At 38.8% G+C, this 25,446-nt stretch overlaps 2 long non-coding RNA genes across 2 annotated transcripts; one reads left to right on the top strand and one right to left on the bottom strand.

The window, feature by feature from the left end:
* Window positions 1–5,165: 5,165 nt before the first annotated feature.
* On the bottom strand, window positions 5,166–8,743 carry LOC148125262 (uncharacterized). Its single transcript, XR_015744282.1, has 3 exons — window positions 8,485–8,743; window positions 7,794–7,863; window positions 5,166–5,799 (listed from the first exon to the last, which is right to left on the bottom strand). It is a non-coding gene; the product is annotated as an uncharacterized LOC148125262 (long non-coding RNA).
* LOC148125263 (uncharacterized) lies at window positions 7,464–18,735 on the top strand. The gene is made up of 3 exons (XR_015744281.1): window positions 7,464–7,590; window positions 7,825–8,175; window positions 17,139–18,735. It is a non-coding gene; the product is annotated as an uncharacterized LOC148125263 (long non-coding RNA).
* Window positions 18,736–25,446: the final 6,711 nt, after the last annotated feature.

Raw genomic sequence — 25,446 nt, forward strand, 5'->3', positions numbered from 1 at the left:
ATCCCTGAGGTCCAAAAGGTTGGCGACCCCTGCATTAGATTATAATCTTTACTTAACTGAGAGAATCAGAGTGTGCCTCTCCTGGCAGAACCAAATGGGTAGAAAAAGCTGGGGAGAGAGGTGTTCTTGCAAATAACCTATGCCATGCAGGGCCTTATAGAAAACAGCCAGCATCTCCAGTTCAGTTTAGAAGCATACTAGAGCCAGCGCAGCTCAGAGAGCAGAAGTAACATGCACCTACTGAGGTGTGTCCATACATCGCTCTGTTGCTGATTCTGGACTTCTCATAGCTTCTAGATGGTCTTCAAGATCACACAGAGCGTGTTGCAATAATATTTGTGGGAGCTGACTACGGTACGAGTAATCATGAACAGTGCATCCTAGTCCAGAAAAAGGTGCAACTGGCACACCAAACAATGTTGTGCAGTAGCTGCAACTGTTGCTGCTCTTTGAACAGGAGCTATAAGTCCAACAAGTCCCCACCACCACTCCAGACTGTGCACCAGTTCTGTTCAGCTTAGTGCAAACCCCATGCATAATGAAAGATAGAAAAATACTGGATGCAGGGGACCCTAAAATTCAAAGCCATTCAGTCCTGTCAGTGTTGAGTTGAAGTCCTTCTCATCCAAACTTCCATAGTCTCCAGACCAGTGGTGGGATTCAAAATTTTTTATACCAGTTCTGTGGGTGTGGCTTGGTAGGTGTGTTGTGGCTTGGTGGGCATGGCTTGGTGAGTGTGGCAGGGGAAAGATACTGTAAAATCTCCATTCCCTCCTCACCCCACTAACCAGTTCTGTTCTCCTGTTCAGGGCAACAGAAGAAGATCCAGCCGATCAGCTAGGACTCGGGAGGCAGAGAATAGATGGGGGTGGGGCCAGTCAGAGGTGATTTTTGCTGGTTCTCCAGACTACTCAAAATTTCCACTACTGGTTCTCCAGATCTGGTCAGAACCTGCTGAATACCATCTCTGCTCCAGATAGAGGCCACAACACCTGGTTGACCCTGAAGGAGATGTAGAACATGTCTCGTACTGATTAATGATCTCACAGAATAGCTTCATGAAGATGTTCAATAGTGGAGAGAATATCAAGCTCTGAAGAAGCCCAAAGAAAGGGCCACCTATCCCGCTGAAGATAAGTGGTAGTCACAAAAAATACCTATCAGCTTCCCAAGCTAAAAACCTTGATATTTTTGGAAGAGGAGACATTTCATCTTTGATCCTATGGGCTCAGGCCAACTGCCACACCATGACAACTAACAAACTTTCTCTTTTCTCTGATTCATGTCTGTTTGTTTACTGGTTAACTATTACATTTGTGTCTAGCTGTTACACTGTTTAATACCCATAATTTACAAGGTTAGTCATCATTGACATTTACAAAACCAATAATATAGTCTGGTTCTGTTAAAGTATTTTTTTAAACAAGTTGCGCAACTGATAAAGTGAAAAACAACTAGACATTGTATATGCATAGAACCATTTGATCATCAAATTTAAGAATGCCAAGGTATCATCTTGGAGAAAACATTTTTTGTCTCTTCCTGAGATTATTCTGCTTGAAAGGAACTCATATTATCCTTATATCTTATAGTTCTGGTAGTTCAGCTCATGTGTCAGCAATTCAAGTCTGGGATTTTTGAGACATTAACTTCCTTGAAGCTATTTGGCCTTAGTTCTTTATGACTCTCCTTCATGCAGTGCCAACATGCAGTAATACTTTATTGCTGATGGGTTTACTCCCTCTGAAAGCTACAACTTGGTACCGTCATTTTAACCTTTGGTTATAGTGATTTTTCCCCCCTCAATCAGTCTGTTCTTAAAGATTCCTTTCAGTCAACCTGGATTTATTTTTTAAAAGTTTCTGGCAAGCGTTTACTTCTTAGGAGCATCATTGGAGAAGCTTTGTATATTAGACTTTGAAAATGCCAGAAGGATCCTTAAGTACCATATTTGGGATCTGAGTCTTCAAAACAGTCTGTTTCCCAGCCTTGCAGCATGTGGGAATTTTAGATGTATGTGCCAAGATGTTTACCTCCTCCATCACAGTCCTGAAAGTCTGCCACACTTCACTCAAATCAGGTTGGATGTGTTGCCTTCTGCTATCTTTTGGAGGCATCAGAAAAATATTCCCCTTCCTCAGCATGTATTCCTGGAGGTGGGCAGAGTCAGTGTAGCACTTAAACCACACGTTCCCTTTACAGAAAATCCTGGTCATTTTATTTATTCTATTCTATCTATCCAGAAAGACAGTGCTGTCCAGAATTCACCATTTACCACTGCAATGCCATCCTTCAGCAATGTCTACTGTGCCATATATTTAATGGTTCTTAAATAAATTCTATTAGAATTTGCATACAAGAAGAGAGTATTCTTTTTTAGTGAAAGGTTAAAACAGAAAAAAAATTCCCGTTTCAATGGGATAAATTGGGAGGTGTGAGTTTTACTTTTAGGCAGAGGTAGGTGTGTGTGTGTGTGTGTATAGGTAGTATATACCTACAGGCACAGACTTTTCTAAATGTTTTGTTTCATTATGATTTTGCTTGATTATGATTACAAATGCTTAATGTGAAATATAAATGGAGCAAATGCTCCCCCAAAGAGAAAAACAGTAATTATTTGAAAAAAAAATACAAGGTATTGTTTGCCTACAAGAGACACATATTAGATAAAGGGACATAAAATATTTGGGCTTTTTTATTTGTTTGTTGCAGACAATACCTCTGTTGGCAACTGACATTTAAACAATGGCAAAAGGTAATCTAAATTAATAAATGAATATAAGATGTTAAAATGCAAAGGAAAGAGTGAGATTAAGTTGACTTGAGTTGAATTTGCATTTTGCAGCTTGCTCTTTGGTTTGGATGAAAGAGTATGTGTTGTTGAGAAACAGAAGGCTGTTCGGGTTAAAAGAAGGTGACCTGAAATTTGGGTAGCATCGGTATCTGTGATACAAACAAAGCCAAGGTTAATATGGAATTTAAAATCATGTTAGAAGTGTCATATTGAGCATTTGAAATAGATACAAAATTAGGTTATACTTGAAAACCTAGACCCTTAAAAAAAACAGCTCTATGGCTCTCAGAACAAGAAGAATAAGAAGCACAAGAAGCATTGTATAGTTGATAAATGGCAGGTAAACACAAACGCTAATTTATCATAAGATGCTAGAATTTTGTCAAGGGGAATACAAAATAAAATTAAGAGAACTGGAGGCAGAAGAACATAATTTAGTAATGCCTTTCTTATTTACAGCTATTAGAAAGATTTTTAAAAGACAGAGTTTAAAATTTTAAACATTGTATGATTAAGTCTGAAATAGAATTATGCACAATTCTTGCACATTTTGCTTTCTCTTTTTTTTTCTTAATTTATACAGTATTAGTTTTTATCTTCCTTTTTAAAATTATATATATATATATAATTTATCCTATCCTGAAGAAATTCCCTGACAGCAAGCATTACGCCCATTGCCCCATCTCTTGTCTATCCATTTTTCTGATATATCTTTCTGGATTGTCCAGTTTGATGCTTCATGGACTATCACACCATGTAGATAAGTGGGGACTTTATAAGCTCCATCCCTCTTTCTGCCATTTTTCAAACCCCTGTGGAAGGGAAAAAAGGACTTTCACTGTTCTTAAGAAAGCTCCGTGTTTGTTGGACTTCTCTAAAACTTTACCCTAGATCTGGGAAGGGACAACTAATCTGTGTCTCTTTAGTTCTAAAATGAACACATCTGGGGTTAGAGTGTTAACTGGGTTACAGTGCTCCCATAGCAAACTCTTGTCTGAACTCAATTGATTTTATTGTCAGAACAGGGTTACGGTGTGCGTTAAGTGAAACCCTATTTTTTAAAAGAAGTTCTCCCAGATTTTAATTTCTTTTCTTACATTTATTAAATTCTTCACCCAAAGGAAGAAGTCAGCAGAAGCAAGAAAAGTCATACAAATCGTTTAACCAAATATATAATAGTCATCTGATTGCAGGAATCTGGTTATAAATGCTGGATCTGCTGATGTTTGAAGTGTGCTAGGTGTTTTTTTAAAAAGGCACTGTGAACATTTAATTCATTTTTATCATAATGCTTCCTATCATTTGCTCCTTTCAATGCTATTAAAGCATTCTCCAGTAATCTTCAGCTAAACTTGAACAGGGAAGAAGAAATTCTGAAATTCTCCAGAACCACTAACTCGTCTGCCTTTGAAGTTTTTGCTCGTGGTATCTCTGCTTTTATCCAAGCTGCTCTTGATGCAGTTGTCAACTATCATTTGCGCACTAGAACTTGACAGAATGATGGGAAGAGATCACAGCTTTTTTCTTTGCAACTGGAATTTATAAATAAGATTGCAGCTGTCTTTTTGACAATAAGCTCTGATTGGCATATCAGTATTCAAGGAAACCTCTTTTTTTCTTCTAATCCATGCTTTTTTTTCCCCTTAAATTGATCCCTTCATTCCAAAGGAAAAGTAGCTGCCACAGTAAGATCAGTTCTATAAATTGTTTAAACGAACAAAATATCACAGTCATCTGATTGCATTGATCCAAATGTAAGTGATAGATGTGGCACTTTGAATTAAATGTATGTTAAATGATTCCTCTTTAGTTTCCTTTCAAGCACAGACTACAAGTCTATGTCATACAACATGTGAAACTGTCATCTAGGATGCATCAGTTATTCTTAAATGACATTCTTAAATTCTACCTAGCATCATCTTAGTGAGATAACAGCTGTTTAAGATGAATGAATGGATGAATAAAACTAAGATGTTTTTTTTTTCTTGCAATGTTTTCTATATCACATATTTCTAAAGAGGAGAAATAAAAGTGTTTCAGACCATTTGAACTACAATTGACAATTTGTAATTTTAAATCAGTTAAAATGTTGACATGATTGGAAAAGGTGCTTTATGGGTCAGATGGATCCTTAAGATCCCAAAGAAATTTATTGGGAATTTGGGAATAAACTCAAACTCTAACCATTTCAATAAAGGAACCTCCTCATAAAGTTTCTCAGTTTTCTGGCAATGACACCCTATCCTTTGGGACAACATTTGTAGCAAGATTAGACACATTAAGAATATGGGGATGATCACTCATGAGGATGTCAAAAAAGTCAAAATAGCAAATATAATCAAGCAATAAATCACAAGCCTCCTTTTTTTTTAAAAAAAAACCCTCTCTTTATTAAATTTCAGAGTCAAATATTAATACAAACCAACATAAAAAAGGGAAAGGCAATAACAAAACAAATTAAAAGTGACAAAACATACATCAAATTATTTTGTAGCAAAAATGACCTCTGATTTTCTTTTTTTATTCCAGAGATAATAAAAATCAACAATCTTTCTCTAAGTTTAAACAAATAACACCTACATTTTAAATATCTTAAAATATTAGTAATCAACATTCTAAAATACCAATATTCACATGTTCAGTATTAATCTAATGTATCCTAAACTGTCAAATGTAAATAACCTTATATTTAAAAAGCTGGAATGTTTGTCTAATCCAATCCAGTCCAGTCCAATCCAATCCTCAAATCTCAATGTCAAAAGTTGATTTTTCTCCTATTGTTGTAAGAAATCTAACAGTAGTCGCAAGAAACTTAGTCACTAAGTTATTGTCTCTAAGCAGAGCAGTCAATTTAGCCATTTCGGCTAGTTCCGATGGATTTCAAGATCCACTTTTCCATTTTGGGTATACTGTATATCCTTCTTTCCATCACACATAAAAAAGGTGAGACTTCAATCTTGCAGTTGCATCCACCATCTTGGCTTTTGGATCCCTCTGTCGACATCCTAGAGACAATTACTAATACTTTTTCTCCCTTTTGAGATAGCATAATACCGAAACAATATTTAAAAAAAAAATCCTGTTCAAACCAAGAAAAAGCCAAAAATCTTACCCAGCCTTGCTGCATCATTACCTAGAAGGTGTGTCCTCATCCCACCTGGCTAAACTATATTAATATTATTAAAAAGAGGATGCAAGCTTTTTTGTAAAACAGGAAGCTTCATTACACAGAATTATTTATCATAGCCACCCTAATATTGGCCTTGCAAAATATGTAAATTATTCATAGATCTTATCCCTCTGCAGCTTCATAAATATTCTATAGCTCAAGCACTTTTACATTTGCATAAAATATTTTCTGGGAGAAAGTAGGGATCTGGGGTTACAAAGTCATTAACAGTATATTGTAAAATATGTTGTCTGGAGGGTCTGGCCAGCTTCTTAAATGCTTTTAATCTGCTGGGGTAGTGAAAACAATGCCAGATGTGGTACTGGGAATGGTGACAAATGTGGGGATTATGAGATGCAATTGGAGCCCTTGATTCTCAATAAATTGAAAATCTTGAGAGAAAGAAGAAAATGTAATCACCAGCCGTATTCAGAAGAACCTTTTAAAAAATATGTTTTGGATTCCATGCTTAGCACAAAAATACATGAATCACCACAGCAGGATGCAAGAACTGGGGAAGTAGCTCTAACAAGATTGCTTCCGTAATTTGAGTTTCTTAATGAAGCACATCAGCGTCCAAAGAATCTGTAGGAAACTAATAATGGCTTCTTTAATTTTAGGCATGTCTTTTTTTTTTTAAAAAAAAAGGCCAAACAAAGCTGAAACATTTCACAGCATTTCTTTGGCTCAGCTGTCTCCTGGTATCTTTCATGGATTGGAGCTTCAGCTGCTAGAATCCACCAGATTGCTTGGGAATTTGTGGGATTCTAATTCCAACCCGTTTAAAAGGGTCTAAAGACAACAAATATATTGTGATTATTCAAGGTACATCTGAATCTTGTGGTTCCATAGCCCTTAAAAGCCTTGTATAACAAAGTCAAACAGTTGGAAATGCCTTTGTTTACTGGTTTAATGGTCAGCTCAAGAACACAAAAACCAGCATATTTGTAAACAACTTCATACACATAAAGTTATCCGTTTTTATACATTTATATAGTTTATAAACAACTTTGGAAAGTAGAAGGAAGGATAGGGCTAGCCGATTAAAAAAAAATTACAATATAAATAAAAATATTGCAAAATAACCTTCTGATTGAAGCTACCATGCATGTGATATATTCCTCAGACCAAATGTGGCTTACAGATAAATCAGAAAAATACTGATTTTTAATTCCCACCCCCCCTATAGAATAAAACTATGGACTAGCTGTCCATATATTGGTTATCAGTGGTAGGAGCTCTCAATCTTATTACAGATTTATGCCCCTCAATATCTCTCAATTTTGGATATCTTGCCCAGGTCTATATAGAAATAAATCAACTATATCTGGAGAGTCAAAATTATTCCAGCCCTGGTCTTGAAGTACTTTTCTTACCACTTCATTCACTTTCATAATCCAGAGCAGGGGTGTCAAACTCGTGGTGTCACATTGTTGTAATGTGACACATTGCAACTTCCCCCACTTCCCTAAACCGGGCGTGGGCGTGGCCAGCATGTAATGCATCTGGCCCACAGGCCGTGAGTTTGACAACCCTGGTCCAGAGGAACAATCAATCCTGGCAAATATTTCTTCATTTATACATTGAAAAAGCTTCCGGTCCATGATCCCTGGATCTTCACCCCAAGGTACAATTGTTGACTTTAATGTTAGGTCTGGTTCTGCTTTTAAGGAGATCAAATTGCAGATGCCAGATAGAGATGTTAGATCATCAAATACATTTACTTTTATGCTATGGAAAGCTTCTTCTTCTGTTTTTTGTATGGACAACCTAAAAGCAAGGTTGTCTGCTTTTTTTAGCCTGATGGGCTATTGGACGTTTCAGACTTACCTAGTTATTTTCTATCTTTTTTTCAAAACAGCTTTACTGCTCACCAAATTTCTGAACCCTCGGAAGTTTCCTGTATAGAAGACATAACATGGAAAACTGAGCTCGACATTAATGTATTTGTGTCCAACCATTTGAGCCATAAATGTTCAAATTTTTATCCTGGGATTATCTGGAGGTGTATTTCATTTTCCTCTGCATTTCGAAGTGAACGTGCACCAACAGACAAGACTGAATCCCTTGTGTATCTATTTCCTTTAATGATGCAATTTCTTTTATTTTGTGAGGTGCATTGTTTTTCCTGGACATTAAACATGTAATGTCCTGGCATTTGTTCCAAAAAGGCTCCAGTTGAATTTCCGAGAAGTTACTCCACAAACAAATGGTAAATACAAAATGTATCTGACAATTTGTCCTTCTCAAAATCCCCTCACGCCTCTTTTTCTAACCCATTCCTGGATATCCTTGCTTTTTCCTTTGCTCCCACCCAAATTTACAAATGCATCTTATCTCTACTTCCTATATATTAAAGAATTCAGAATTGCTTGGCTAAAGCTTCTGCAATTTAAAAAACAAACAAACTTTGTGTGACTTATGGGATGTATCAAAACCTGTTCGGCAGAGCTGCCTTCTGTTCTGCACGTTGTGTGCCTGTTGTGCCGAAGCAAAAAAAAAAAAAGAATATTGGACTTACTTCCTCCTGGCTGAGGGCAAGCAGGACGCTGTGGGATTCTGTTACAGTATCTCTCTGGATAGGTCTCTGCTTGCTTGCACATACAACAGCACAGTCACAGTGGTGGGCAGCACGTATCCCCTGCACAGGAACTTTTGGTTTTTGCCAAGGAAAAACTTTTGTTGTGTAAACAGGAGGGAAGGGAGAGAAAAATGGCTATTTGTTTCTGCATAGACCCAGGACGAGATGTATCTCTCCAAACAGGGACATTGGTCGGGCTCTTTGACCGTGGGATTCAAAAATTTTTACTACTGATTCTGTGGGCATGGCTTGGTGAACGTGGCAGGGGAAGGATACTGCAAAATCTCCATTCCCTCCCCACTCCTGGGGGAGGTTACTGCAAAATCCCATTCCCTGCCTACCACATTGATCTGCTTTCCAGCTCCGTTCTCCTGTGCAGGGCAACAAAAGAAGACCCAGCCGATCAGCCTGGACTTGGAAAGGCAGAGAATAGATGGGGGCAGGGCCAGTCAGAGGTGGCATTTACTGGTTCTCCAAACTACTCAAAATGTCCACTACTGGTTCTCCAGAACTGGTCAGAACCTGCTGAATACCACCATGTGTGTGTGTGTACACACATCATGTGTGTGTGTGTGTGTGTGTGTGTGTGTGTGTGTGTGTGTATGTGTATGTTTTCTGACCACCACTCTATGATCTTGGGGGTTCAGATACACAAATAGAAGTATCAGCAAGGAACAGAAGGAGTTTTTAAGTCACTCCCTGGGAGGTAAAGCTAAGATGGTGGTAGAAAGGTAATGATGGTCTCCAAGGAAGGGGACAGGTAGACAATTCCAGGACCCCCCACTCTGGAAACATTAAAGCCTCAGTTTCATAGCTTTATGGAGAAGTCTAATACTTTATTCAGGTAGTGACTTACAACTGTAACGGAGCCCAAGTGAGACAGTTGTTAAATGAGTTTTGCTGGATTTTATGACCTTTCTTGCTACAGTTGTTAAGTGAATCACTGCAGTTGTTAAGGTAGTAACCTGGTTGTTAAATGAATCTGGTTTCCCCACTGACTGCTTATCAGAAGGGGCAAAAGTTGATCACACGACTCCAGAACACAGCAACTGTCATAAATATGAGTCAGTTGCCAAGCACCTGAATTTTGATCACATGACCTGCAATGGTCATAAGTGCAAAAAATGGTCAAGTCACTTTTTCCAGTGCTGCCGTAACTTCGAATGTAACTTCAAATTGCCGTACGTTGAGGACTATCTGTAGCTTGTTTGAAGATCAGTTAGAGAGGGATGGGATTGCTTCCAAACTACTTAGTGCTTTATCAGCCTGTAAGTCTGTCTTCAGATAACAGGGATTAAGGTTCCAAGAGTTAATAATCATCAGATTAAGTCAAGCTTTTTGCTTGGCTCATCTTATTCAATCTCATCTTTCCTGACTTGGGCTTTTCCCTTTGTTTATAAATGCCACAAATAAATTACAATATAGCCAAAAATACATTTTCTGGACACTCCATATTAAACCACCTTTTTAGACTGAAATGTTTAGCTGAAATTGCAAGAAACAGAATAAAGCAAGAGGTTAAAACAATCTTATAAGTTAGTACTGCTTTTAAAGGCAATAAAATTAAACAGATCTTTAGTGGATATCCAAACAAATATCTACAACCATTGTAGGTAGATGGTTTCTAAGAGGGAATTCTAGGGCCAGGTTTCCCAAACCAACGCAATTATATCAAACATAGCTATCCATGGTTGCGGGAAAACGTGTTTTATACAAATTTAGGATTGCGGGGGAAGATGTGTTGGTTTTTTCAATGCATGATTTGGGAATTGTACATTGAAAATGGCACTTCAGCAAGATTTTTTTTTTTAAAAAAAAAGAAGACAACTGAAAAAAAGGTATATTTCCTTTCTTTTTCCCACCATCTAAATTCTTTTTGGAATTCTTTCAACAGAAAATTGATAAGATAGAAAAATATGGGTTAGACAGCTTCGCCAGCAGATGCATTTGTAACTGGCTGACTAACTGCATTCAACATCTAATCCTTAATGGAACCACAACTACATAGGGAGAAGTATGCAGTGGGGTACTTCAAGGGTCTATCTTAGGCCCAGTACTCATCAGTATCTTCACCAATGATTTGGACAACGGAATAAAAGGGGAACTGTTCAAATTTGCAGATGACACAAAGCTGGCAGGAATAGCCCAAACTCCAGAAGATAGGTTTAAGATACAGAAGGATCTTGACAGACTAGAACACTGGGCCCTGTCTAACAAAATAAAATTCAATGGTGAGAAAAATAAGGTTCTACATTCAGGCAAGTAAACCAAATGTACCGGTACAGAATAGATGGCACATGGCTCAATAGTAGTAGCAAGAAGGATCCTAGAGGACAATCACTTATAATAAATAAGAGCCAGCAGTGTGCTGCAGCTGCCAACAAAGCCAATGCAGTCCTAGGCTGCATTAACAAAGGTTTAGAATCAAGATCACGTGTTGTTTTAATACAATTTTATAATTCCTTGGAAAGATCATACATGGAATATTGCATTCAGTTTTGGTTGCCATAGTATAAAAAAGATGTTGAGACTCTAGAAAGAGTGCAGAGAAGAGCAACAAAGATGATTAGGGGACTGGAGGCTAAAACATATGAAGAATGGTTGCAGGAACTGGGTATGTTTGGCTTAATGAAAAGAAGGACTAGGGGTGACATGATAGCAGTGTTCCAATATCTAAGGGGCTGCCAACGAAGAAGAGGAGGTCAACCTATTCTCCAAAACACCTGAAGGCAGGTTAAGATGCAATGGATGGAAACTAATCAAAGAAAGAACCAATCTAGAAATAAGGAAAAATTTCCTGAAAGTTAGAACAATTAATCAGTGGAACGACTTGTTTCCAGAAATTGTGGCTGTTCCATCACTGGAAGTTCTTAAGAAGAGATTGGATAACCAATTGCCTGACATGTTATAGGGTTTCCGACTTGAGCAGGGAGTTGGACTAGAAGACTAGAAGACATCTATCTTTGTCATTCTGTTATTCTGACTTGAAAAAGAATGCATTAAATGCCAATTCTATCTAGCTTTAGATTTTTATTTGTGATCATCTCAGGCAGGGTTCTCCTGCAGTTCTGCCTGCTATCAGATCTTTTCAAGTAGAGATTCCAAGATATGAATCTGCAGACTCTCAATGCCCAGAGCAGATGCAGAGGGATAAAATCAAGATCAAGAGAGGTACTAATACCACTCTATAAAGACTTAGTAAAACCACACCGAGAATACTGCATCTAGTTTTGTTCACCACATTACAAAAAAAGATGTTGAGACTCTAGAAAAAGTACAGAGAAGAGCAACCAAGATGATTAGGGGACTGGAGACTAAAAGAACGGTTACAGGAACTGGGCTTGGCTGGTCTAGTAAAGAGAAGGACCAGGGGAGACATGATAGCAGTCTTCCAATATTTGAGGGGCTGCCACAGAGGGGAAGGGGTCAAGCTATTTTCTAAAGTGCCTGCAGGCCAGACAAGGAATAATGGATGGAAACTGAACAAGGAGAGATTTAACCTGGAAATAAGGAGAAACTCTCTGACAGTGAGAACAATCAACCAATGGAACAGAAGTTGCCCTTGGAAGTTGTGGGAGCACCATCACTTGAGACTTTCAAGAAGAGATTGGACTGCCATTTGTCAGAAATGGTGTAGGGTCTCCCACTTGGATGGGGGGTTGGACTAGATCAGAGGTCGCCAACCAGTGGGCCATGAGAAAATTTTGGTGGGCCGCAGAGAAATCTCACCCCCAGAGCCCCCCCCCCCCCAAAGCAATTAATCCAGGCTGCTTAGAAACACAAGGCTGCTGAGCCCACATGGCCCGCGGGAACCCTCCCCACCCACTCACTCCTTACCCGGCAAACTTGTCTGCTAAGTTGCTTTTTCCTTTTTCTGACCATCATCTGTTCTGCTGTGCCTGGAGATTTAGATAAGCTAGGAAGCAGGAAAAGGTTGGATTTCTTGCTTTCTAGCTAAGCACAACTGAACCTCCCTTTGGAGGTTTGCTTGCAATCAAATTCAGTGCAGACTCACGGCAAGCAAATTTGAGAGACTGAGCTAGCCACTGGCAGATAGATAGATCACTCAATGATTCTGTCAGCAACTCAGTCTGCCTGCTTTGCCTGATTTTGGGTAAAAGTTGCTCTTTTTTTATAAAAAATTCAATATTTATATAAATATTTATAATATTTACATACGAGCCATGCCCAGCCAGTCACATGACCACCAAGCCACATCCATAAATTAGGCCACACTCACAGAACCAGTTAGTGGTCCCTGGAATCTAAAATTATGAGTTTGGTGGTCCCTGAGGTCCAAAAGGTTGGTGACCCCTGGAGTAGATGACCTACAAGGTCCCTTCCAACTCTGATTATCTGTTATCTGCTTTGAAACTATGATCCCTCTCTACTTCTTTAACCATGATCTCTTTCTCCATTTAAACCATAATGCCTTCCTCCCTGATTTTAATCCAGAAACACATTATACTCCAATCCTTTCAAGTATATATTTTCAGACAAATTTATCAGTTGCTGATTGATTAACTAGATGGTTTTTTTTTTGCTATGATGACTACTTAGACTCAGAAACTCTTATTGACCACATTGAGTGTTCAAATTCTCCAAAAACTCTTTATTGAAAAAATATTTTACTATGCATATTCTTTGTATGTTTTATGGTGTATAGCAGTGGTGGGATTCAATTTTTTTTACTACCGGTTCTGTGGCTGTGACTTGATGGGTGTGGCGGGGGAAGGACGCTGTAAAATCTCCAGTCAGAGGTGGTATTTGCCGGTTCTCTGAACTACTCATAATTTCCGCTACCGGTTCTCCAGAACTGGTCAGAACCTGCTGAATACCACCTCTGGTATATAGTTGTTTTGAATAATTGAACACTGCCTCGGTGGCATTTTCAAAATAGTAGCTTTGACTCACTTAGAATGGGAAGACGAATAATAATTACTCTCCATTGTCAAAGTTATACAGGGATATGAGTTAAACATTAAAGAGTAGGATTAAAGAACATGGTAATACAAGTTGGGCATCTTGTAGCATTCCCATTTATATGGCAAGCAGACTGAATTAATGGCCGAAGTAGATCATGATATTTGTGCTATTATATTCTTGGCCTTCCTTGTACTCTATGTTTGATTGTAGGGCTATGCACCATTTTCCTGTGGAGGTAACACTGACACATTCAATAATTTGTATTTATACTTGAAAAACTTTTTTTGTAGTGCAATCAGTATCTCAAAGTTGTTGTAAAATTCCCTTTTCTTTGTAACCATGTAGCTTACATTAAGTGCCATCTATTGAAAACTAAATGGAAGTGCAATTTTACAATTTTGAAAATTTGTTTGTCATAAATGCTGAAATATATAGACATTTTTATTTGTGTCTGTAAAATGTTCTACAGAATGCTGGCAAACTATACCTTATTTTAAGAAATCAAGTACAGAAATTGGATAGTCTGCAAATATGTGGTTGAAGCCCTCCCCACTTTAAAGTTAATTGCACACATAACATACCCACAAAGGAACCTTGTTTTAATTCAGTAATTGTGGCTCTTTTAAAAATACCATTACACCCTTAGTTGAAGCAACCAACATAATACTTTTCATATTTAATAATTTGTAATTTCAGATGCACTTAGAGAATATTATTGTTACATTGCCTAATGCTTCTTTGCCTTTGGCAAAACCAAATAACATTCTCTGATCTTTATCTACATGTTCTTATGAAAGATAACAGAATTTATAGGATACTGTTTTAGCGATCTGGCTAATGGTTCATTATTTTGGTTTTCTTTCACGATGTACTTTTTTCCGTAATTTTTGTATTTCACTTTTTTTTAATCTCTCAGATTTATACCTGCTACAGTCAACTAGATTCTCAGCAGTTTAACATAATGAAGAGCATAACAAACACACACACACACACACACCAGCAATTCAATTTCAATAATTTCAATAAATTTAAAACAGTCTTTTCCAAATTTGGTAAGTTTAGAATAATGCAGACATCAACTGTGGCATTATATTTAGAACCTAAGGATGAACTAAGTTTAACTGCATATGCCGATGCAAGTTTTGCTACAGATGTATCTACACATAAATCAATGTCAGGTACTGTAGTATTATTAGGAAAGGTGTTAATTGGATGGCGGTCTGTTCGACAAAAACATCTAAGTTTATCAACAATGGAAGCTGAATTCTCATTTTTATTTATTTATTTATTTGTTTTTGTCAATTGCTTACAAGATAATAGGTATAAGTAAAAACATAGTTATGAATACATGGATATATATAAGAAAAATAAAAAAATAAAAGAAACAATAGGACAGGGACGGTAGGCATATTGGTGCACTTATTCACACCCCCTACAGACCTCTTAGGAAAGGGGTGAGGTCTATAATAGACTTGTCTCTATTTTTGTCTCTATTATGTCTCATGTTTGTCTCTATTATGTACAGATTTAGTTTGTTATAAACAACTATTGATAGATATGGGAATTAATGTAAAGGAACCTATTGTTGTGTATGAAGACAACCAATCAGCAATTCAGATGGCTTCCAATCTCGCTGTGGAGACAAGATCAAAACACACCAATCTAAGATATCTAAATGTGAGACAATGTGTTCAAAGTAAAATGCAGTACATTGGAGTGCTGCATGTCAGAGAATAACATTGCAGATCATTTTACGAAAGCACAAGGCACTGTAAAACATAAGGCTTGCTGTGATGAATATGGACTTAAATGGTAAGGTTTTATATATTGTCCTACCCAAAGGGGACAATGTTAGGAATGATAGTCACCTAACAGTTGGGTTGGAAATATATAAACCAGGATAGTAATTTAAAACTGTATATTTAAGAGAATACTGAAATTGTGATAGGCTGAGGTTCCTCCAATGGCCATATGATGGAGCTAGAAACCTGGTTTCTTTCTTCTTGCATTTCCTGTTTTGCCGTGTTGCTTGATTGTCATTCTGCTTGGATTGCTGTGAGTCTTGCAACTATTAACAAACTCCATTTACTGAACTTTGTTTATGATACTTGACTTCGTTTTTGGATTATCCCTGGACTGATACTAACTGCTTTAACTATTTATGATTTGGACTGTTTGTTGGACTTTGTTTACCCATTTACTGGAAGTAAAACCTACATTTTACTATTCAGTGTATCTGTATGCTGGTTGTGTGTTATTCAACATCACTCTCACTACGTTTCCCTGAGTGCACTCATTCTCCTAACGGGGAATACCTCAACAGGACCACTCATTTCAACCCTGAGCTACAAATATTCTCCTTTATTGATTCCAAGCTCTGTTGTTTCTTTGCTCTCTAGGAAGGAAATCCTGCCTCCTATGACTCCATACTACATCCTATCATGCTGTCACACAGATGTACAATAATATGTTCCTAGTGTTCCTGGTTGGTGTTCATGTACCAGTCAAGGCCTGGCCATTATATTCTAGATGGACCGATACTTTGAGAGGTTTTCAGTGCTGTGTAGAGATTTTGCTGAAGTCCAAATAAGCAGTGGTGAAGCAGACATTACTGTGTGAGGTCTTGATCCAGTGATCCGGCGAGGTCTTGATCCGGTGATTTTGAATTTGTTCATTTAATGGGCTTACCTTTACATCAGAGGTGGTTTTCAGCAGGCTCTGACCAGTTCTGGAGAACCAGTAGTGGACATTTTGAGTAGTTTGGAGAACCAGCAAATACCACCTCTGACTGGCCCCGCCTCCATCTATTCCCTTCCTCCCAAATCCCAGCTAATTGGCTGGGTCTTCTTTTGTTGCCCTGCGCAGGAGAACGAAGCTGGAAAGCAGGTTAGTGGGGTGGGGGAGGGAATGGGATTTTGCAGTAACCTTCCCCTGCCATGCCCACCAAGCTACACCACGCCCACAAAGCCACGCCCACAGAACCAGTAGTAAAATCCCACCACTGCTCTACATATAATCTCTATAGAGATAATAAACCAATCTTGACCCTTACAGATATATTTCAATCAAATCTATAGGAAGCAATAATAAGCATTGTAGCTGCTATCCTCTCTTGTGGCTATTAATTGCAAAAAGGAACCCCCAACCATGGTAATTACTGTACTTCTGAAGGCACAATATTATTAGAATCAATATTTTATCTCTTCTGTGAGTGCATGCTCTGGAAATGTGATAAAATCTCCCTCGTGCAGATGAAAATCACAATTTCTATTCTACTTATGGGATAATCAGATTTTAAATTTCAGTTAAATCATATTTCCTTTCATCTCTTTTACTATGATAGAGGGTGTTTATCAACCATACCAAGAGATATAAGTGTCTATCAGGAACATAAAACAACTTTCATTTTAAACTTTATTACAAAAAAAAACCCCAATTAAATATAAGGTCTAGATGCTATTTGACTGCCAAATTAATATTCAGAATAGAATATCTCCTTGTCTGAATATGACTAATGCTAATTAAATCAATGAAGCAGGAAACACTCGTATCATTACATCTGCACTATAAAGCTTGAGAGCACACATATTATGACCATTTGTCATATACTAATTGCAAATCCTTATTTGGTTAATACAACCTACAACAGTGATTGTCCTTTGTTACAGTTTGCTTGGAGACTTCTTAAAAATCTCAAGGAGATGTCTGATGTAAAGCTAGCTGCATAGCATCCTTGGATCTTTTTGATGTTGAAGTAGGAGAAAAAATTGTTTTCTTCTCTCTGATCCCCATGATGGTAAATGCAACATATTATAAGTAAATAATTGACAATTTTGTGCCATTTAATGCAATGAAAAATATGGTAAAATGAATCTTCCCTCAATTTGTTTATATATTACAAAATAAATATTAATTACCTCAGTCATCTGTGATTTGTTCTCTATATGAGATTATGTTTTAATAAACTAATATAATACTGCTGTTCTAAGTCAGTGCTTCTGAATGTTTACCTTTATGAAGATTGCTATATTGGCTTTAAGAGCTCTTGCAGACCATAACATTGTTGGGTTCCTATGCTCTAACCACAAATTGTGTATCAGGTTTTGGCTCATATTGTTCATGCAAAATTAGGATTGAAATTCAAACAACGTTATATTACCCAAATATATTTTTATAAGACATATTATCTTGAGAAGAAGACAATCTATAAATTAATGTGTGGACAAGGAAGACCCCATAGATGGTTTGTAAATATAGGCAATGTTTGCAAAGCAAAATTCAATTTGGTATATTAGACACCTCAGAGAATGATTTGTTCTGTTATTGCTGTATTTGGGGAAATTTTAGACTGATTTGTCTAAGGATACACAACTACTTGGCTATATTCCTAACATCTGGAATTTATCAGCACATCAAGGACTGAGAACTTTTTCCACATGAGAGACATCCAAAATCACTAATATTAGAGAGGAAAACCTACACCTGGCTTGTGACAATATATTGTTAATATAAATCGCTTGCCTATGTTTGCAGTAGGAGTTTTGTTTTTGTTTTTATGTAGTTATTTATTGGGGCAATGAGGAGGACTTTCAAGTAATCTAAGCAGGGGTGGAATTCAAATTTTTTAACAACCGGTTCTGTGAACATGGCTAAGTTGGTGGGTGTGGCTTGGTGGTCATGTTATTGGCTGGGTGTGGCCAACTCAATATTACTCACATCGAGGCACGCATCTCCTCACCTGGCCTCTCATGACTGTGGGGATGCTGCAACAGTCATAAGTGTGAAAAATGGCCATAAGTCACTTTTTTCAGTGCCATTGTAACTTTGAATGGTCACTCCAGACAAGCAAAGTACCAGCAAAGGAAGGGAAAAAAACTCCAGAGAAGTTCCTGAGACAGGAAGTCTAGTTGTGCCAAGAATGTAATAAAGGTTAACGGAGAGACAGTTTCTGTAAGCAACACCAGAATGTTTCCTTCCTGCCTGCCTTACAGAATTAGGCCAGTATCTTCTAACAACTGATTCTCCAAACTGCTTAGAATGTTAACAACCAGTTCTAGTGAATAGGTGCAAACTGGTAGAATCCCACCCCTGAATCTAAGTAACACTTTTGAAACTGTTTTGTTAATGAGATAAATTTCCAGGCCCTGCCTCACTTTCCTCTTTACTTACTTAATGTGAATTAACTAACTCTCTTTGTGTACATTTTTTCTTTTTCTGTTGATTAGTTTTATCTGGAAAATAAAAAGGAAGCCCTTTCAGAACACCACAAGAAGATGTCATTACTCAAAAGGTCTTTTCTCTTGTGATCACCCTTTTGGCTCATTTAATGTGGGCACTTGGTAATGTATCTTAAATGAAAAAGAAATATAGGCTGAGATATAATTTCAGGTCATCTAACATGGCCTGTATCTGCATTGTGTGTGTGTGTGTGTGTGTGTGTGTGTGTGTATATATGTTGTGATTGGAAGGATCGGTCCTGTTAAGAGTTTTGAATCTGATGACTGTTAGATCGTGGATTGACGTCAGAACCAGGAAACGTTAATCTGAAGGGCAAGCCAGTTAATTAGCACGTTGCCTTAATGGGTATAAAAGGACACAGCTGGGCTGGTGCATTTTTGCCAGGAACAAAATGTCTATTTGAATGAGGACGTTACTGCAAAGAGATCTCTGTTTGTTTGAATTTTGAAGGGGAGTTCTAACCGTTTCTGCCAGTCGTTATCTTGTTATTTTCCTTCAGTTTGATTTGATTGTGAAACGGCTGCTTTGTGTTTGTTCGTTTGAATCTCCAAGAGGAGACATAACATTATTGTTCCTGGCCCAAAACAAACCATCTTTAAAGCAAGATGGATTCAAATCAACTGCAGCGTTTGGTAGAGCAGCAACAACAGCAAATTAATCAGCTACTGCAAAGCAATGTGACGCTTCAGAATCAGGTAACACAATTGCTGAATTATGTTTCCAGCTTACCAAGCCCTGCTGCTGTTCCCCCTGCCCCTCCTGTGAGGAAAAGCCCAGTATCCATGCCGGAGAAATTTTCTGGGCAAATGGACAGGTTCCCGGCATTTATGGGTCAATGCCAATTGTTTATCTCTCTGAGGCCTGAAGACTTCCCAACTGACCGGTCTAAAGTAGGATTTATGATCAGTTTATTAACCGGGCAGGCTGCTAATTGGGCTACTCCCTTGTTGGTTCAAGATAGCCCGTTGTTGAATAATTTCCAGGGTTTTCTTCAGCAAATGAAAGTGATGTTTGAGAACCCAATTAAGATACAAACTGTGGATAGACGGTTACGGGACATTACTCAGGGAAAACGTTCTCTGCAGGATTACGTTGCAGAATTTTGTTTGTTATGTTTGGATTCCAATTGGAACGAACCGGCTCATATGGCTGCATTCCAGGAAGGCTTGTCTGATGCCATTAAAGATGAGCTGGTCCATGCAGAGAGGGCTTTAACTTTGGATGCATTGATAGTTCAGTGCTTACGAATTGAAGCTCGTTTACAGCAACGTGGACGCAAACGGCTCGGTATGGAACCATCTTCGTTTTCTCGTGCACAACCCACGCCACTGAGAGTTTTCCAACCCACGGTTAATGTTGAGGAGCCGATGGAGTTAGGTGCACTCCGCCCTCACTTAACGGTGCGAGAACGCTCGAGAAGGTTCCAGGAAGGCTTGTGTCTTTATTGTGGGGGTCTGGGACATTTTGTTAATTCCTGCAAACGGAGAGGGACCCGCAGATCTGTACCTGAAACCACTCTTGGCTCGTCAGGAAAACAGGGTAGACCTGACCTCAAGGAAACCCTAGGTCGGACACATTTCACATCCCCACCTCAAATTGCTGAAGTAAATTCTGGCCCTCCTCGGCATTTACTTTTGGACACTTGAATTTTTCTACAGTCACAGAAGGAGGGAATTCCTGCTGTTGCGTTGGTGGACTCAGGGGCTACAACCAGCTTTATGGACCGAGCTTTTGCTACGCACTATGGGATCCCATTGGTTGCTGTACATCCACCCATTAAGGTGGAAACCGTGGATGGGCGTGAGCTCAAGTCTGGGCCCATTCGTTTCGCCACCCAGCCAGTGCGTATGATCATTGGGGATCATGAGGAGGTGATAAGTTTTTATATCACCTCGAACCTTCATCTCCCTTTGGTGCTCGGAATGTCCTGGTTGCACTTGCACAATCCGTTGGTGGCTTGGTTGCAGAACGGTATTTCTTTTCCAAGTCTCCAATGTGTAGACCACCTGAGACAAATGGAACGAGCGACGCCTCCATTGGCTGTGGGAGACAGAGTGGGGTTGTCAACGAAACATCGTCAAGTTAATCATCAGACTCGGGGGAAGGGCCCTGCGGTGGGGGATAGTGTTGTGATTGGAAGGATCGGTCCTGTTAAGAGTTTTGAATCTGATGACTGTTAGATCGTGGATTGACGTCAGAACCAGGAAACGTTAATCTGAAGGGCAAGCCAGTTAATTAGCACGTTGCCTTAATGGGTATAAAAGGACACAGCTGGGCTGGTGCATTTTCGCCAGGAACAAAATGTCTATTTGAATGAGGACGTTACTGCAAAGAGATCTCTGTTTGTTTGATTTTTGAAGGGGAGTTCTAACCGTTTCTGCCAGTCGTTATCTTGTTATTTTCCTTCAGTTTGATTTGATTGTGAAACGGCTGCTTTGTGTTTGTTCGTTTGAATCTCCAAGAGGAGACATAACATACACACACACACACACACACACACACACACACACACACATATATATATATATATTACCAAGTGATTGATATGTGTGTGTGTGTGTGTGTGTGTGTGTGTGTGCGCACGTGTATTTGTAGATTTTCATGGGAACAGGTATGCAGGTCTTGGCATGTTCAGATCTTTTCCTGTGTAAGATTGAGAGTATCTTGGCAATGTTTCAATGAGGTCCCACTCGCCATCTTCAGGCTGGTGCTTTCGGCTTTGTGCTTGTGCGAGCAAAGCGTGATCGGAGCTGCCGTCTCCCTATATATACTGGTGGGGATGTTGGCTGTGTTATCATGTCTTGATTGGTTGATGGAGTTGATGTTTGCAGATTGGCTGGCTTTTTCTTAAGAACATGTGTGGCTGAAGTATTGGCTGTGTGTCTATCAGCCTCCTGTGTTGTAATGACCTGGGTGATGGGCTGTGTGATGACCTTCTCAGTTCTATTGTTGTGACATCCTGGGTCTTGTGCTGTAATCTCCTGGGTCATTGGCTGTGTTGTAACATCCTGAGTTTTTGTGGTGTAACCTCCTGAGTCGGTGATGTGATATCCTGAGCGGGTGGCTGTGATGTGACGTTCTGGGTTTTGGTTTGGCTCTGAGTTTGAGGCCTGGCTATGTGTTCATGGTGTGTGTCAGTTTTCTTGGTTTGGGGGTCGGGGTGTGCGGCAGCTGGTGATGCAGCAATGGTTTGGTTTCTGGATGGTGGTTGCCTTTCGTCTATGGGGTGGGTTTGGGTTTGAGTCTAGTGAGGGAGATTGGTGGTGGCATCATGTGTTGTTTTGGGTCCAGTGTTGGTTTTCGTGGCTGGGACTCGTTTGTTGATAAGGGCTAGTTTCCAAATGTCTGGTAGGCAGGAGGTATCGTCCTGTTTATTCATGTTATGGGGGCATTTCTCTATTTCGATGGCTTCACTGATTATTCTCTTGTTGAAGTGTTCAATATTGGAGATTAATTTGGTTCCCTCAAAATAAATTTCATGTCCTGTGGCTTTAAGGTGCTGGAATAGGGAGGAAGAATTTTCTTCTTTTCTGACTGTGTTCTTGTGTTCTGTGATGTGTACATTTATTCTCCTATTGGTTTGTCCAATGTATGTGCCAGTATTTATAGAGAGATGGCAGCTCTGATCATGCTTTGCTCGCACAAGCACGAAGCCGAAAGCACCAGCCTAAAGATGGCAAGTGGGACTTTGTCGAAACATCACCAAGATACTCTCACTCTTACACGGGAAAAGACCCAAACACGCCAAGACCTGCATATATATATACATACATACATACATACATACATACATACATATATATACATATACATATACATATACATACATACATACATACATACATATATATATATATATATATATATATATATATATATATATATATCAGCTTCTCCCAGATTGAACATTAAGAATTCTAGGTGTTGTAATCCCAGTGTAACTAAAAGACTTTAGACTGTGAAAATGTAATGGTGTGCGGGAAAGGCCTTGGAAAATAGGAGAAAAAGCCACAGACCATAGAATGGTCAGATAAGAGAAAAATGAGTCCACAAACATAAGGGTGGGCAAATATTTTATAAGGGATCCTCATTAGTTTCTTGGACTGTAAATGTGACAGAGGAGATATTTTATGTTCAGACTTGCAAAAATCTGTTAACATAACCTTACAGTCAAGAGAGAGCTAATACCCCTGAGTATGCTTCTTGTCTAGACTACCTTGTAAGGCTGACATGAAGGTGGAATTACACAGTCTGTGTTAGCATATTTGTTAGATGGGAGGTGAGAGCCAATTTAGAGTTTTGCTTGGTTTGCAGTTTATTGACCAGGTTACATCTGTTCACCAAGGTTGAACAATTTTAGCCATCTAAGCTTTTCCATTGTGTCCCAGCTAAAAACAAGAAGTTCAGCTTAGCTTTGTTCAGTGATACTCAGTGTACTACTGTGGGTAATAACAAAGGACCAGAGTAGGAAAATAAAACTGAAATCTGTGTTCACTGAAATATGATATAAAGAAGCATCAACAGTAAGAGAGTCATTAGGAAAGTAGATACATGTAAAATTATCTGAGAAAATGAAAAATGTTAATTATAAAACTACTAGAATGTTAAACAAAGAGATAATAGTATAATGGGATATAAAAATAAGATCAACTGAAAGGAATATAATTTTAAACAGCAAGTATGCATATCAATAAACAGTAAATTGCATAGTGGGAAAATTTCAGACTAACTTTATAAAAATTTAGCATTTTTTGCATTTTGAAAGACTAAAGAGGAAAAGAGGGCAAAGGAAAATTGGAAGTAGAGGAAGATACAATAGAAGCACAGGCTAAATGAGCACGTTCTGGAAGAAAACTGTAGACCAGTTTTATTTCATATACTCTTTTCCAACATTGTGCTTCTCCAACCTGGTAGTCATGCCCTGCGACTACAACTCCTAGAATCCTCAGCCAGGATGAAGGGAACCAGACTGAGAAAGGCTGATTCGAGCAAAGCAACATGTGTTCTGATGACCCTGTATCATTGTTAATGCTGGTTTCCCTTCCATTATAAGCACTTGCATGCCAGCTCAGCACAAGACACAGGAGTGGGCCATTAAATTTCCATTTGCCCAACAGCCTACGCTCTCCACTTCAGTACTTTTCAGCTTACGCTTCAGCATTCAGAAGTGAATGAACAAAAGGAACAACCACAAAAATGTTCACTCTGAATGGTATCCAGTCTCTAAACAAAAAGGGAAAAAAATATAGGCATTTTATCTTGGTTGACAATGGCTCATACTTGTAGTACAATATAATGAATTAATTGTTCACATGAACAGTGGTTTAGGTTCCTGCAGGATTATCAAGCAACACCAGATGGATGTCAGAGCTGGCATTTGTACATATTCACGTACTTCCCACTAATACATGCTGAATGTGCCCGAACTCTTAAGTCTCTCCCAGTTAATTTTTCTTTTTAATCTGTCTTTGCCTCTCAATATTATTTGACTCTTTATCTATTTTGTTATCTGGCAATTTAATAGTTGCTTGAGTAGGCAAAGGAAACAGCTTCATGATCAACCTTGAGGCTCACAAACCCACCAATACAATCACAAGAATGGTCATTTAGAAGGGTTGGCCAATCAGCACTGTACAAATCTATCCTTTGTTTGAAATGCGGAACAAATTTCCCTTGGGCTCAGGCTAGGGAAAGAGAATATATGCAGGTCCCAGCTCTTACATGGAAGGCTTACCGCTGAAATTAGGCAGATGTTTGCTTCAGTGGAAAGAGAGTGATTCAAGGAGGGGCAGTTTCCACCGGTTACCCAGATGTGGATCAGAGCTGCATTAGCACGATGTGCATAAACATTAATCCCATTCTTGCCCACAATTTTTATCTCTATATTTGGATTTTGTTTTGCCTTTTCTCCCAGGAGGTCAAGATGGCTATCTAGTGCTCCTGACAGCTTTGTGATGTAATCCAGACAGAACCACACCCAGATAAACTAATTTTGCTTTGTTGTAAGGTTACAATAACAGATACCTGCAAGCCTGAAAGTGTATTTCTCCTGTCACATTTACAGTTCAAGAAGCAAAGTGGGAGGGTGTTTCCTTCTAACACAGCCCCATTTCTTCTGTGGACTCATCTGCCTTTTATCTGACTGTTCCTCTGGCGTTTCTCCCTGTCTCCCAAGATAATTCCCACAATCTATTATGTCTCTCCCATCCATTATTTTCAACCCAAGAACTTTGGGTCTGAGAGGAACTGGCCCAATCACCCTCTGAGTTCCATGTCACCTGAATACGTATACATTTAATCTCCCTTCTCTAAAAACCCAAATGCGCATTAGCAAGGTACTATGAGCAGAGTGGGACATAGCTTACTCCTTCTTTGTAAGAAGCCTATTTTTTAAAAAAGGAACCCAGCAATCTTAACTGTACAGACTGCTTCCTACCACTTACTAATTGCCTCCCTGGCAAACTTCTGGAGAAGGAGGCAGTCAGAATCCAACACAGGCTGCAAAAATAGCTTCTGGGCGACATGCAGATTATATACATCTGAAATCAACTCTGTGTGATCTGAAAGCTCATCTGAGGAATGCACACTGCACTGGCTGAGGGGCATTTCCACAGTCTGTCCTTGCTTTCCAATTTCTGTGGAACTGAGTTCCCAGCAAGACATTACATTGCAAGAATCAACACTGGTACAAATTAATTTGTATTCTAATCAGGAGGATGAAAAGGCTCATTGCCACTT

Source organism: Pseudonaja textilis, chromosome 7 (genome assembly GCF_049901715.1).
Source record: "Pseudonaja textilis isolate UNSWEBS1 chromosome 7, rPseTex1.2, whole genome shotgun sequence".
Taxonomy (NCBI): Eukaryota; Metazoa; Chordata; class Lepidosauria; order Squamata; family Elapidae; genus Pseudonaja; species Pseudonaja textilis.